This window comes from Nymphaea colorata, chromosome 10, assembly GCF_008831285.2.
Source record: "Nymphaea colorata isolate Beijing-Zhang1983 chromosome 10, ASM883128v2, whole genome shotgun sequence".
Taxonomy (NCBI): domain Eukaryota; kingdom Viridiplantae; phylum Streptophyta; class Magnoliopsida; order Nymphaeales; family Nymphaeaceae; genus Nymphaea; species Nymphaea colorata.
Genome location: NC_045147.1, coordinates 17,934,302 through 17,950,162, shown reverse-complemented (window position 1 = coordinate 17,950,162; position 15,861 = coordinate 17,934,302). Strand labels below are relative to the sequence as shown.

Below are 15,861 nucleotides of genomic sequence, written 5' to 3'. Positions count from 1 at the left end.
AGCAAGATCTAATTTCAAGTCTTTCAAGAACCGATTTATCCAGACAGTAAAAGTAGTTGCAACATTACATGCTACATACTTTGCTTCCTGAGTGTGCTGAGCAATACATCCCTGTTTCTTACAGGACCAGGCTATCGCCCCACCTCCAAAGAGGAAAACATTCCCCGAAGTGAATTTACTGTCATCTTTGCAGCCTACAAAATCTGCATCGGAATAGCCAACTAAAGTTAGCTCATCTGCTTGATAGGACAATTTCAGTCTTTTCGTTCCTTTAATGTACCGAAAAATCCTTTTGACTGCTTGCCCGTGAGACCATCCAAGATTATTTTGATAACGACTCACCAGACCGATAGGAAAGCTTATGTCTGGTCTAGTACAAAACATTAGACTGCCAACAGCTTGTGCATATGAAACATTTAATTTTTGTTGTCCTTCACTAAGACAATCACTCATACTCAAATTTGCTCCTTTATCTATAGGAGTCCCAATTGGTTTAGAGTCTAATATACAAAATTTCTTCAAAATATAATCAATATATCGTTCTTGGCTTAAACTCAGGATTATTGAGTTTCTATTTCGAGTGATCTTTATTCCAAATATATAGGATGTTTCACCCAAGTCCTTCATTTTGAAGTTCTTGTTCAGCTATGTCTTTGTTTTGAGTATCATTTCGTTATCATTTCCTATTAGTAATATGTCATCAACATGTAATGATAGAATACAGAAAAAACTCCTACTTTTCCATACATATACACAGTGGTTTAGTTGGTTTGCAACGAACCCAAGTTTTGTAATTGCTTTGTGAAAAGCAAAATACCACTGTCTCAGTGATTGCTTCAATCCGTACAATGATTTATTCAGTGGTTGAGTCATATATATAGTTTCCTTCAATTCACCATTCAGGAAAGCAGTCTTTACATCCATCTGACAAATATCCAAGTCATAGAATGCTGCGATAGCCAAAATTATTTTAATTGATGCAAACTTTGTAACCGGCGAATAGGTTTCTGAGTAGTCAATTCCTTCCTTTTGGGAAAAACTTTTCGCTACCAATCTGACTTTGAATTTTTCTACTGATCCATCAGCTTTATATTTCTTCCCCAGTACCCATTTGCATCGAATGAGTTTTTTATCATTAGGAAGATCTACTAATTCTCATACTTTATTATTTTATATGGATTCAATTTCTTCATCCATGGCATTCATCTAATCTGACGATTCATGTGAGCTTATGGCTTCTTCATATGTCAGAATGTCAGGCATTTTGTAAATATCTGCTGAATAGCATAGCTCCTCTGCCAGATATACATAATAATCATTCAAATATGAAGGAGGAGCTCTAGGTCTTTTATGACCTAATAACGTCTGAGATGACGAGGTAGTCAGACCAATTGGTTCATTATCTAACTGATCTTCATTCGGTTCATTATCTGACTGTTCCTCAGACGATTCCAACTCAGTTGGTTCATTGTCTAACTGACCTCCAATCGGTTTATTGCCAGACTGTTCCTCTGAATAAATCAGATCATCTAGTATATCATTTCGATATTCAACTGGATCAATATCTTTATTATTGAATTCTTCTAGGAACTCTACATCTTTGCTTTCTATAAGTCTCATAGTTGAATGATATAATCTGTAGCCTTTGGATCTATTTGAGTATCCAATAAATATACATCATACTGATCTATTATCTAGTTTATCCATTTTTGGATCTAAAATTTTTACATGTGCTACAGATCTCCATCTCCTTAGATGTCTCAGATCTGGTTTTACACCAATCCATCTCTCATAAGGAGTGGTTGGGACTGCTTTGCAGGGCACTCGATTTATTGTATACATACCTGTTAACACAGCTTCACCCAAAAAAACTTTTGGTAATTGTGCACCTGCCAACATGGATCTCACCATGCTCAAGAGGGTTCTATTACACCTTTCAGCCACACCATTTTGTTGTGGTGTCATAGGCATTGTCTTTTGCCTATTAATTCTAAGGTCTTTACAGTATTCGAGGAATTCATTAGAAGTATATTCTCCTCCTCGATCAGACTTTACAACTTTAATATACCTTCCAAGTTGTCTTTCGACTTCAGATTTGTATTCCTTGAATTTCTCAAGTGCTTCTGACTTGTGTCTAATCATTTCTATATAACCAAATCTTGAGAAGTCGTCAATAAATGTTATGAAGTATAACATGCAACTATGAGTTTGGACTCTAAAAGGTCCACATATATCAGTATGAATTATCTCCAATTGTTCAGTGGCCCGAATTACTTCAGACATAAATGGTTTCCTTGCCATGTTTTTATATACACACGATTCGCATTTCGCGAAATCATTTATATTTATGTCAGGTATTAAACCTTGCTGTGCTAGAGTCTTCATCTTTTTTATACTTATATAGCTTAATTTTTCATGCCATAAATTTACATTCACACTCATTGCACAGTCGAAATAAGCAGAACTGAAAACTTCATTCATATCATTAAGTTTAAACATACCATGTTCTTTTACAAATTTTCCATTGAACATGGACCTTCCATGTTTTTCCATTGTTACTTTCCCTGGAATAAATCGAACTTCAAAGCCTGTCCTAGTCAATGTTGGAACAGAAACTAGATTCCTCCTCATGAAAGGGACATACAAAAAAACTCGTTAAGTATGACACTAATACCCTCAACATTTAGTTGATATGCCCCAATTCCCATGACGGTGCAATTTTCATGATATCACAATATGAGTTATTTCCCATATAGACCTTGTGTGTTCATGAACTTAGATTTTCCATGTGGATTACTCCTTCTTTTGTCTTCGCGATGTAACGAGTAGCTCCTGAATCAACCGACCATCCAGTCAGATCTCCATCTGCAAACAAACATTCTGACACGACACAAATAACTTCTCTGCCGGAGTCCCCTTGCGACTTCCTCCTATTGTTGTTGTCATGACCATTGTAATTTGTCTTATTCGGGAACTTTGTCCTGCAGTTCTTCCTGATGTGTCCAGGCTTTCCACACCCGTAACATTTCACTACAGCTCCTTGAGATTTTTTAGTACCTGCAAAATTGCCCTTGAACTTGCTATTGTTTTTATTTTTAAATTGTTTTGGTCGTACAAGCATATGACTACTAACAGGTTTTTCCTGCACTATCATCAGTTCTGTTCTATTTTTCTTGGTCAGACGTTATTGTTGTAGAGCTAACTGTATAGAAAGCTTTTCTAAAGTAAGATTATCAAATTGGGGACTCAAGGCAGTAACTGCCACATCCCAAGAATGAGGTAGGATGTTTAAGATTGTGCTAATATGCATGTTGTCACACATGGCATTCCCCACCACAGCTAAATCTTTAGCCATGACCAACATCTTATTAACATGGTCCATTACGCTATCTGACTTTTTCATCTTATAGGAATTATATTGTTCTAATAGTAACTACATGTGCATCGTAGTAGTGATGTTGTATTTGGAGGAAATAGTATCAAACATTTCCTTGGCCGTTGGACAATCCTCAAAATACCCTGATCAGATCATCTTTCATAAAGGTTAACATGATGGTTTTACCCATCCCATCAGGTCATCAGTGGTAAAAGACTGATATGCCCTTCTTTTCTCATATGTAGGTTTATCTCCTAAAGTGGGAAAAGGCTGATTAATCACATAATCGAGTCTTTCCAAGGTCAAAGCCAACATAATCTTACGCTTCCATGTATGGAAATTTGTCTCATTTAATTTCTCAGTCTTAATTTAGAGTCTCCCACTCTAGATGTCATTTTTAAATTAATTTCTCATGACAAGTAAAGAACAATAAAGAAAGAGAAAACATCACAATGAATATCACATCAAGAAGTCTCAAATAATATACTAGGGCATGCACATAAGTCTCAAATTTAAACTTAAATCTAGAACATGAATTCCCTTTTGTCTTTCAAAGTTATTTTCAGAATCCTTTTCCAGCAATTTCAATAAGCCAAATGGTACTAAAACGTAATTATATATATATTGCGATTTTAACACAAAAATTGCAAAATAATTTATCGTAACCCTCTTTCAGCAATTTACAATAAATCTCATGGTATCTCTAAGCAGTTCCATATAAAATCCCCAGTTTTTAATGAAAATAACTTTCGCGAGCCTCTTTTTGAAAAAGTTTTTATCAAAAAAGCTGCGACATTACTATTTGAAAAATACAACAACGTTTTTCAAACATATGCAAAATTAGTGGACTAATTTTGTAATTTTTAAAATTTGGGTATAAAAACCCCTATACGAACGATTTTTCTCATTTTTCAGTTCGATACTGTGTCCTCGTGGGAGCTTCTCTCTCCTAGGGTTAGCCTGTCGCACCTCTTTTGCTGTCGTTGCCCATCTTCCTCCACTGTTGCTGTGAGCATGCCATTCTACCCTACTTCTTTTGCGCAGAAGACAGCAAAAACTGAAGACCGACTAGCAGAGAGCAATATGAAGCTGTTTATGCTCAGATCAGGGTTTTTGGGTAGATTTTTATCTATTATCTAGCACTATAAGTCGCCGCCTACTCTGTGCTTGCTTTGTCTGTGCTGCCGTCGTGAGGAAGACAACCTCCCCAAACTAGAAGCTCAAATGAAATGGCTTCCACAGTCTCCGCTTTTGCTGAGACAAGGGTGAACTGGCAGAGAGGAAGTCGGCTAGGCATCAAACACGTCTTCCCCTTTTGCTCAAGCCCAAGTCACCTCTCTGCCACCGGTACGAGGAAGACGATTGGGTTCTATACGTGGGGTGATAGCTACTCATCAATGAAAGGGTAGGAGCAGAGGAGTCGAGTTTTTTTTTTTAAAAAAAAGCTTTTTGAGGTGGAGGTGTTGAGAATAGCGGGAAGAAAATTTGGTAGATTGAAAGTAATGTCTCTCTGGATCATTAACTTCTGAGTAGTGACTCACCAAAATGAATCCTGTCCCCGACCATATATAGAGACAACTAAACAAGGCACACAGGACAACAGGAACGAAGCATATTACACTAATCACGGTGGATTTCTCATCTGTAACAGAGGGTTTGCAAAAGGAAAACTCAATCAAGGTATATGTTTTTCCCTTATGTTCTTATAAGGTTGTTTGCTCCGTGAGGCCAACAACGCTGGCTATTATTGGCAGCGTTGTCTGTCACCGAATAGCTTCTGGTCGACGGCACCATAGACCAGAAGTTCTCAAAGGAAGCAGAGTAAAAACAAATAGCCTCCCTCTTTTAGGATTACAGGCACAAAAAAATATATCTAGTAATCTGCAATCGACATGCTTCTTGAATAACATGTATAAAAAGCATATATACAAACTTTTTAGCCAAACATATTTATACACGCAGCATAGTCCTTAGTCTATGATCTTGCAAGCTTTAACCATTTACATTCATACACTCTCTGTACATGGACTCTGAATATAACTTACTTATGCCAAACGTTGATCTACTGCGCTTTGATACCACTGTTAGAGTGAAGGCAGCGAAACAACATCTCACTCTTTCCAATTGATTCGCCACCAGATGCTCCAGTATAGTTCTTCACGTGGCTGCTGACAGTAGAGCCGAAAGAGAAAGAGACAGAGGAAGAAGATGAAGTTAAAGAGCAAGTTGAAACTGGCAGATTTGAGGAGTTTCCTTTAAGGGGTTCCTCACGGGTAATCCGTTAAAAATTAAACTCTAACACAACGTATTGCTGGGTTTTTATAGGCCAGCCCCTTTGGTTATTGTGAGAGATTTTTTAGAAAAATATTTATAGATAAAGATAAATTTTATCAAGTGAAAAGTGTTGAGTTAAGATCTTCGGATAGGGCTAACCGGCCACTATCCAACACCCCGTCCCTGCACCTTCGATCTCTTGCAGTTCCTGCCATCCACCCCGTTCGCCTTGCCCACCCGATACACTTGCTCCCCCAGTTTCAAGGCCAGAAATCCACCTCCCTCTGCCTCCTGAACCTCCGCCGCTTCTCCACCTTGCCCTTTCCCTCGTCTGAACCTTTCGAGGATCCCTCACTGACCGCCACTGGGAAAAACTGCCAACCGGCCAGAACCCCGCTCAAGGGTCTACCGACGAATAGATCCCCGTCCCACCGCCAATCGCCCACCTCCCACTCCCGGCTCTGCACCAAACTCTTTCCCTTCACAAGAAACCCGGCACGCCTCCCGCGCAGAACCTGCCTCTCCCGCCATCGATCTTTCCCTCCATCCGGCCCGGCCCGACTCCCACCCTCCCCCCTCTCCCTCCTCCTCTCCGCTCCCCCTCTCCCTTCCCGTCTCCCTCTCCGCTCCCCCTCTCCCTCTCCTGCTCTCCCTCTCTGCAGTCTGCTCCCGCTCCCCCTCTCCCTTTCCTTCTCTCCCCCCTCTCCCTCTCCCTCTCCCTTTCCTTCTCTCCCCCTCTCCCTCCCCCTCTCTGCTCCCGCTCCCCCTCTCCCTCTCCCTCTCTGCTCCCGCTCCCCCTCTCCCTCTCTGCTCTCGCACCCCCTCTCCCTCTCTGCTCTCGCACCCCCTCTCCCTCTCCCTCTCCCTCTCCTGCTCTCGCTCCCCCTCTCCCTCTCCCTGTCTGCTCCCGCTCCCCCTCTCCCTCTCCCTCCCCCTCTCCCTCTCCCTCCCCCTCTCCGCTCCCCTTCTCCCTCTCTGCTCCTCCTCCGTCTCCTTCGTCGCTCCCCCTCCTTCTGCCGGGCGACGGGAGGGCGGGGGGAAAGGGGCAAGGGCGTCGGGAGGGTGCCAGGGCGGGGAAAGGCGGTCGAGAGTGAGTTGCATGTGGTGCGATTTCAAAGTACCATTAATGATCCATAGAAGAATAAAGAAAATTCTAATTTCAAAAGCAAAGAAACTGTAAATCGGAAGGCATTGGGGCAAATAGAAGGTGATCGTTGCAAATAGAACCCTGCAGAGGAAACACCTGTTTGTGCGAGAGATCTACCTGTAGTGGGAGTGAACTCTGCCGATTGGCCGCAGATCTCTGGCCTTTCTTATCGCCCACCGAAAAGCACGAAGATCAGATCCCCCTTCCTAATTGCGCGAGCAACCAGATGGCCCGTGGACCTCTATTAAGAAGACACGATCATCAGGTCGCTCCGATCGCGTCAATGGAGGGAGCGAGAGAAAGAGAGAGAGAGAGAGTGGACTGAGGAGTGCTTGTTGAGGGGTTCGACCAGCCTTGTGAACTGTTGCGTCCAAGTGTACGCGCTTTTATGTTTTGTGCTTTTCAATTCGACCTCCTCTGCCCGAAATTTTATTCTCTTATTCAATCTCCTTCTAGACAGTAGCATGTGAGATGGGGAGCCGGCAATTACAGTAACTTTGGTACAGAAAGCAATAAAAGAGACAGAAGGAGAGATAGATTCTCCAAAATGGCAAATGTGGGTAGGGTTGCTACTGAACCAAGCCTCTCGAATTCAGAAAAGCCTGGAAACCATTGAAATCCTCAATTGGGGATTGGGGATTTCTAGAGATCACAGCAGTGGGGGAGCAAATTTATAAGAGGGGGAGGGAGGAGGAAGGGATGGGGCCCTCCCTCCGTTGGTTGGAAGCCACTTTCTAATCAGAACAGATCCAGAAAACAAGTGTGTATGTATACATTGATCTTCTTTCAATCACCTCTCATCTCTTTTCCTTTTGGGGAGTTCACCAATCTCTTCTTTTTCTTTACTTCCGCCATTAAAAGGGGCTTGGAATTCTGGCCCCCCTCAAGATTTACGGCTGTTTTACAGTGTGCCCTGTTAAATTTGAAAAAGAAGAAAAACCCACAGAAATCCATTTAAAAAAGGGTGCAAGGGTGGTCCTTCCCCGTTCCTGCCTCTTGGTTTGCCCAATCCCTTTACAGCTTTCTCCCTCTTAGTCTCTGCTTCTCTCTCTCTCTCTCCGAACCTTCTTCTTCATTCAATACGGTGATCCTCTTTCTTTCACCTCTCATCTCTTTTCCTTTTGGAGAGTTCACCAAAAGGAAAACGTTGAATGACAGTACAGAAACAAGAGTTTCTGAGCCCAGAAACTTGTTTTCCATCATTGATTTCGGGAGATGGACTTCAAATCCACCAAACAGCTATTTGCCGTATTGAATTAAGAAGGTTCGGAGAGAGAGAGAGAGAAGCAGAGACTGAGAGGGAGAAAGCTGTAAAGGGATTGGGCAAACCATTAAAGAGGCAGGAACGGGGAAGGACCACCCTTGCACCCTTTTTTAAATGGATTTCTGTAGGTTTTTCTTCTTTTTTCTTTTTCAAATTTAACAGGGCACACTGTAAAACAGCCGTAAATGTTGAGGGAGCCCAGAACTCCATGCCCCTTTTAATGGCGGACGTAAAGAAAAAGAAGGAGATCGGTGAACTCCCCAAAAGGAAAAGAGATGAGAGGTGATTGAAAGAAGATCAATGCATACACACACTTGTTTTCTGGATCTGTTCTGATTAGAAAGTGGCTTCTAACCAACCGATTGGTCCACAGAGGGGAGGGCCCCATCCCTTCCTTCTCCTCCCCTCTTATAAATTTTCCTCCCCCACTACTGTGATCTCTAGAAATCCCCAATCCCCAATTGAGGATTTCAATGGTTTCCAGTAGCAACCTACCCATATTTGCCATTTTGGAGAATCTATCTCTCCTTCTGTGTCTCTCTTTCTTTTGCTTTCTGTACTAAAGTTACTGTAATCAGATTTTTGTCAGCTTCGCATGAACTCCCCATCTCACATGCTACTGTCCAGAAGGATGTCCAGAAGGAAGTCGAATAAGAGGATAAAATTCCGGGCAGAGGAGGTCGAATTGAAAAGCACAAAACATAAAAGCGCGTACACTTGGACACAGCAGTTCACAAGTCCGGTCGAACCCCTCAACAAGCACTCCTCAGTCCTCTCTCTCTCTCTCTCTCTCTCTCTCTCTCTTTCTCTCGCTCCCTCCACCGACGCGATCGGAGCGACCTGATGATCGTGTCTTCTTAATAGAGGTCCACGGGCCATCTGGTTGCTCGCGCGATTAGGAAGGGGGATCTGATCTTCGTGCTTTTCGGTGGGCGATAAGAAAGGCCAGAGATCTGCGGCCAATCGGCAGAGTTCACTCCCACTACAGGTAGATGTCTCGCACAAACAGGTGTTTCCTCTGCAGGGATCTATTTGGAACGATCACCTTCTATTTGCCCCAATGCCTTCCGATTTCAAGTTTCCTTGCTTTTGAAATTAGAATTTTCTTTATTCTTCTATGGATCATTAATGGTACTTTGAAATCGCACCACATGCAACTCACTCTCAACCTAAGTGTAGATGATGACAACTAAGAAAAAGGCAGCTGAAGTGTAAGAAATCGCAGCGTTCCGTGGAATTTTTTTTTTTTTGTGACAACATTTTGATTGTTTCAATTAATTAGGTGCTCAAAAAATAGAACAGTGTTCATCATAGCAATCCTTTGTGGGGTACTTGCTTCACTCAAATACAACTCTGCGAGTAATTAATTATCAAGTGGCAAACCCATCATCTCTAATCCTTTCCGTTGTTTCTTTTATCAACTTTTTGTGGCACTTTACCTAAGATTCTAGAGAAGAGTGGACAAGGATATAGGACTACTAAAGGAAAACATCATGAACTTTTGCTGTTTGGGTGTATTCATAGGTGCACTCGCGTTATCATCTAAATATAAAATGAGACTTTTCTGAAAATAATAATCAATTTTCCTCATATGGCATAACATAATTAGTCACCACACGTCTGTTTCCATTTTTATGAATGTTATACTTTTGTGTTTTAAGTAATAAGGCATTATACTCAAGTTGAAGGGTGTGTCGTTGGCATCGTTGACATTAAAATAGTCCAAAATCTCGGACATGAGCCCTTTGTTTATTTAGGCGGATCTAGCATGATACCATGCAAAAGATTATACATATATATATATATATATATATATATATATATATATATATATATATATATATATATATATATATACACGCGCACATATATACATACATACACACATATATATGTACATGGCTACATACACACACATATATATGTATATAGCCATGGGAAAGTAGCACTTGCTTTTTTGTAAAAACTGATAAAGGCAAAGTAAAAGTGGTCACATTAATGAGTCAGGACTCGGATTAGTGTGAAAATTGCCCCTTTTACAATGTTCCTGTGCACTACAACCTAAAATGAAAGATCGTGAAAGCAGCCATTAAATTTCGCTGTGCACTACAACATAAGTGAAAGATCATGAAACTTAATGTTTGGGCACTAACAAAATACCTTGTAGGATTCATTCATCCAATTCCCATTTTTTGTTTGCTTTCTTAACACCATGAACTTGATCACATGTTTTTGCACCTAATCTGCATATTTAATTTAGCCTGGCAAAGTTTATGGGGAGGAGAATTTTTGAGTGAGGGATATAATTTGGTTCAAATATTGGGTACCCAAATAAATTCAAAAAAAGAAAAAAGCAAAGGAGTTGACTCACTTAGCTTAGATAGGCACCTTTTAGCCCAGACCAGTCTTCGCTGGGTTTGAACCGCAGGTCTATTGAAAAACAATAAAATGATTAAGAAGAAGAAGCAAGTTAATGTGGTTCGGTGTTCAATGTCCATGGAAGGCCACAACCGTCGGCCTTAGGGTCCATAGCGTGCAGCATCTCATTATATAGAACTCATATATCAAAAGTTGCTTCTTATATTGTCAAGTTGCTACAACTTTTCTTTCATTATTGTTATTAACATATGGCATCAAGTATGGAACTAACAGGTTCAAGACCAGATAAACTAAGAAAAAAAATCTCAATAGGAGATTTTGTGCTAGAAGATTATGGTGTTGCATTTAATGCAAAATATTTTTCATTTACAACACCATGTTCTTCTACCATAAAAATCTTCTATTGAGATTTTTTTCTTGATTTTGGCTTCCATTTGATAATGTTCATTCTATACTGGGCGCCATATTGCATTGCTTTCATGCCATATTGTATTTTTTCATACTCCCTGAAACTGGACGGCAAAATAGAAAGCTAAGTTTGCTGCAAATCTTTGTTCATCTGGATCGACTCTCCACTTTAATGAAGAAGGCAGTGATATCTTTGTTCGTCTACAGACCATCTTGAGGCTTTAATCTTCTTGGGCAATCATGCTGCTCTATACCATTTTTGAATAAAATAAAATTAACAAGAAGGAGAAGAAATTTAACATGGTTCCTTGTGTAATCACTTACATCCACAAAAATGCCAGATCCTTCGACCTTAGGGTTGATAGTGTATGCAGCTGTAACTCTTTCCTTTTTCGTGTAAAAACTACCTATTTCACTATAGGAAGGGAAGCAGCAACAGAGAAAAGGAAAATTACGCAAAGTTTAAAGTTCTGTTAAGTGGTACTCACTAATTAATTACAATAAATCTCATGCTGCCCATATCTTTGTTATCAGATGTAAATGATTATCAAAAGGAAAAGCTATTGCACATGATGAAGAACTCAAGTGATCTTTAATGGGTGCATGCAATGCGCAAATCACAATGTTCAGTAGATTAACTAATGTGAGCATGGAACTGATTATCAACTCACGATTCTTGCACTAAAGCGTACATGCAGTAACACGTATACCTTTTCTTGCAACTTAATTTCTGTTTCATTTTTTTTTCCTATGGCCGAGAAAAATCGCTGGCAAAGGAGCCATAGAATATACATCGAAAATGGCAATATAATCTCTAAACAATTGGTAAACCAGAGGCAACTATCGGTTCAAAAAATCAAATGCGAAATTTTATTGAAAGAATGTGACAAATCAAGCCACAGTTATGAACAATAAAAAATGGTCTTAGGGTGAACTACACTCTACCTTGCATCTAACACGCAGACCATGTTCACTAGATGTTCCGCTCTGGCTAAAGAGTAAGAAAAAGAGAAACCCTTAAATCGGGTAGACTGGCCAGCCGGCGGTTTGGTTACTAAGGAAATAATCACTGGAGGTTGCCATGGTTCCTTGAGAGTTGGAGGAGGACACCATGAAAGCGTTGTTGCTGTAAGTGAACGGGATGGTCATGGAGTTGGCATTGTGGCCACCAAGGAGGGAGCTGGATGGCAGAGGAGCATAGGAGTAACTGGTCGAAGCATAAGGAGGAGGAGGGAGCGACGGCAGAGGAAATTGGTGGTGGTGACTGGTGGCCGCCGGTAGATCATCTCCTCCAGGGCGCCCTTCAACTCCTCGAGCTGCTTGAGCGAGAGGTTCTCCACGTCGGCATCCCAGAAGTCGCTGCCCATGTGGCCGCACCCCTCGTTCCAGTGCAGCTTCTGCAGCAGGACACGGCGCTTCTTCTCGGCTTCAATCTGTTGGACGAGCTCGTCGTTTAGGCGGTTGAGCTCGTCAATGGTAGACGCACAGTGGGCATCGGGAGGGGTGGGGACGTGGGAGTAAGGGTCGAGGAAGCGGTTGATGACTCGTCGATGGAAGGGTCGCTGTAGGAGAAGGCTTCGCATGATGGCAATCTCTTTAAAAGTTTGGAACCAGTATTAAGATCCATCTCTTTAAAAAGCTGACTTCAATTAATTTTCTAGCTTGTGAGGAAATACATTGAACCGCTACAACTCAATAATTTTCATGAGTTTTTAGTTATATTTTTTATTTATTATGCTTTAGTAACATACATAATTTAGTATTTATCTGTCCGTTTGACGTCAGGTGGGGCACCTGATGACTTCTTCTTCACTGCCAGCTTTGAAATCTCTCCCATACTTCCGCAAACTTTGGGTCCTTAACGTCACCTAGATTAAACAGGTCGACACAAGAAACACAATTTTTTTCAATTTATAAATGTTCATTGACAAGTCAATGGGACTCGAAACAGCCCAATGGAAAAAGTTTGAAGCTGCACAGCCATTTTGAAATCCTACTGAGCAGAGTCCGAAACATGATGGATTAATCTGCAAAAACTAGTTCTCGGAATAAAGTAAATGGGGCGAATCCTGTCATAACAGTCATAAGCCAATTCTCAAGTTTGTGGGAAAACTTTTCCCAATTATGTCGTGGTTGATGTCAAAATATTGAAGCTCGGTTGCTTGCTTCCTGCTTGACAAAATGAATGAATGTCCAAATCTTGGTACGTGAATAAATCTAAACATGCAAGTGCTAACCATGTTCTGGGCCATGGGTCAGGCAAGGGAAGCATTGGTGGAAAGGATGAAGATGGAGATCAAGAAGCGGGAAGATAATCGAAAAGCATTCGGAGAGGATCTTCTGTCAAGGTTGCTTAACGATCAAGAGAGCCGCCTGCCAAATGAGGTGGTCATAGATTTCGTCCTCTTTCTGGTGCATGCCGGGCACCATACTTCTGCAAGGGCCTTGGCCTTTGTTGTGAAGCACTTGACTGAAAACCCCGAAGCTCTTCTGAAACTAAGGGTAATAAATGTTCCCTTGATCTGGATCCGATCAATATGTTATGTTAACAACAGTGTTCCACTCACTTTCTCTTTTTCTGCAGGAAGAACAAGACGCCATAGCGAAGAGCCGGTAGACTTACTTGGGAGGACTACAAATACATGAAATTTACTCGATGGGCGAGCATGCATTAGATATACGTATACTAGCCACATTATGCCAACTAAATTTTAATAAATATCTGAATTATAATTCACCACCATAGACGTGTTTGCCATGGCACTCTATCTGGTTATGAGGATGAACTCTCCCAAAAAATTGCAGGAAGCGGCAAACTACGTACCAATAAATGAATACCTGACGGATTAGCCAACTTTTGTAGGTTAACAATGAGACGCTCAGGCTTGATGTTGGAGCGAACATGGGGGTCAGAGAAGCCATGGAGAATGTCCCAGTTGACGGGTACGTGATTCCTAAAGGCACCTGCGCCATTCTCTTAATAGATGCTGTCCACAAGGAGAAGGACAACCATGAATCCCCCTTGGCTTTCAACCCGTGGAGATGGAAATCAGATGACATCCAGGTAATGAACTTGTAAAGGCTTTGCAGTTCAGTCCTACAACTGGCTGATTTGATACATCTTATAACTAATCAAAAGTTGGCGCTATCTGAGTATAGAAGAAATCATCGATGGATGGGATATTTACACCATTTAGTGGAGGGCCAAGGCTATGCTCTGGAGCACAATTTGCTCAGATGGAGATCTCTGTCTTCATTCACCATTTAGTGACTAATTGCAGGTGACGCTTTCTTCTTTTTCCTTTTTTAACTGATCTCAAAATATTTATTGAAAGCTGTGATCTCTAACCAATTTCAATCCTTGTACTCGAATATCAGGTTATTTGTCGGATCCCAGCTTATTTGGTGAAACTGTGAACTCCTAAGTTGGCACAGAATATACTCGCATGAATGATAACACATTTTGGGTGTATAAAAAGGCGCACTCGCTTCATCATCTAAATATAAAATGAGATTTTTCTGAGATCGCACCTTCCTTTCCAAAATAAAAATCAAATTTTCTCATATGGCATAACATAATTAGTGACGGCATGTGTATTTCCATTTTCATGAATGTTATACTTTTTGTTTTAAGTAATAAGGCACGATATTCAAGTTGAAGGATATGCCGTTGACATTAAAATAGTCCAAAATCTTGGACGTGAGCCCTTTGTTTATTTAGGTGGATCTAGCATGATACCATGCAAAAGATTATACATATATATACAATATATATACACACACATGTACATACATACACACACGTATATATGTATATACCCATGGGAAAGTAGCACTTGCTTTTTTCTAAAACTGATAAAGACAACGGAAAAATGATCACATTAATGAGTCGGGACTTGGATTAGTTTGAAAACTGCCCCTTTTTACAATGTCCCTGTGCACTACAACCTAAAATGAAAGATCGTCAAAGTAGCCATTAAATGTCGCTGTGCACTACAACATAAGTGAAAGATCATGAAACTTAATGTTTGGGCACTAACAAAATACCTTGTAGGATTCATTCAACCAATTCCATTTTTTGTTTGCTTTCTTGACACCATGAACTTGATCACATGTTTTTGCACCTAATCTGCATATTTAATTTAGCCTGGCAAAGTTTATGGGGAGGAGAATTTTTGTGTGAGGGACCTAATTTGGTTCAAATATTGGGTACCCAAATAAATTCAAAAAAAAAGAAACAGAAAAAAGCAAAGGAGCTGACTCAATTAGCTTAGGTAGGGGCTTTTAGCCCAGACCAGTCTTCTCTGGGTTTCAACCGCAGGTCTATTGGAAAAAAAAAATAAAATGAACAAGAAGAAGAAGCAAGTTAATGTGGTTCGGTGTTCAATTACCTACGTCCATGGAAAGCCACAACCGTCGGCCTTAGGGTTGATAGCGTGCAACATCTGATATAGAAGTCATGTATCAAAAAGTTGCTTCTTATATTAACAAGTTGCTACAATTTTTTCTTTCATTATTATTATTAACATATGACATCAAGTATGGAACGAGCAGGTTGAAGACCAGCTAAAATTAAGAAAAAAAATCTCAATAGGAGATTTTTGTGGTAGAACATTATGGTGTTGTAAATGCAAAATATTTTTCATTTACAACACCATGTTTTTACCAAAAAAAATTTCTATTGAGATTTTCTTCTTGATTTTGACTTGCATTTTATAATGCTTATTCTATGCTTGAAGCCATATTGTATTTTTTTTTTCATACTCCCTCAAACTGGATGGCAAAATAGAAAGGTAAGTTTGCTGCTTGTTCATCAGGATCGAGTTTCCACTTTAGTGAAAAAGGTGGTGATATCTTTGTTCTTCTACCGACCATCTTGAGGCTCTAATCTTCTTCTCCAAGCATCTTGCTCTGACACCATTTTCAAATAAAATAAAATTAACAAGAAGGAGAAGAAATGTAACATGGTTCCTTGTGTAATCACTTACATCCACAAAAGGGCCAAACCCATAG

General features: G+C 40.5%; 1 long non-coding RNA gene across 2 annotated transcripts; it reads right to left on the bottom strand.

Annotated features, from left to right (window-relative positions):
- Window positions 1–5,198: 5,198 nt before the first annotated feature.
- Window positions 5,199–8,039, bottom strand: LOC126410481 (uncharacterized). Of its 2 annotated transcripts, none has more exons than XR_007574538.1 (2): window positions 6,915–8,039; window positions 5,199–6,129 (listed from the first exon to the last, which is right to left on the bottom strand). It is a non-coding gene; the product is annotated as an uncharacterized LOC126410481 (long non-coding RNA). The 2 variants fall into 2 exon arrangements; XR_007574539.1 differs by having other exon boundaries at window positions 5,199–6,111.
- Between the last annotated feature and the right edge of the window lie 7,822 nt (window positions 8,040–15,861).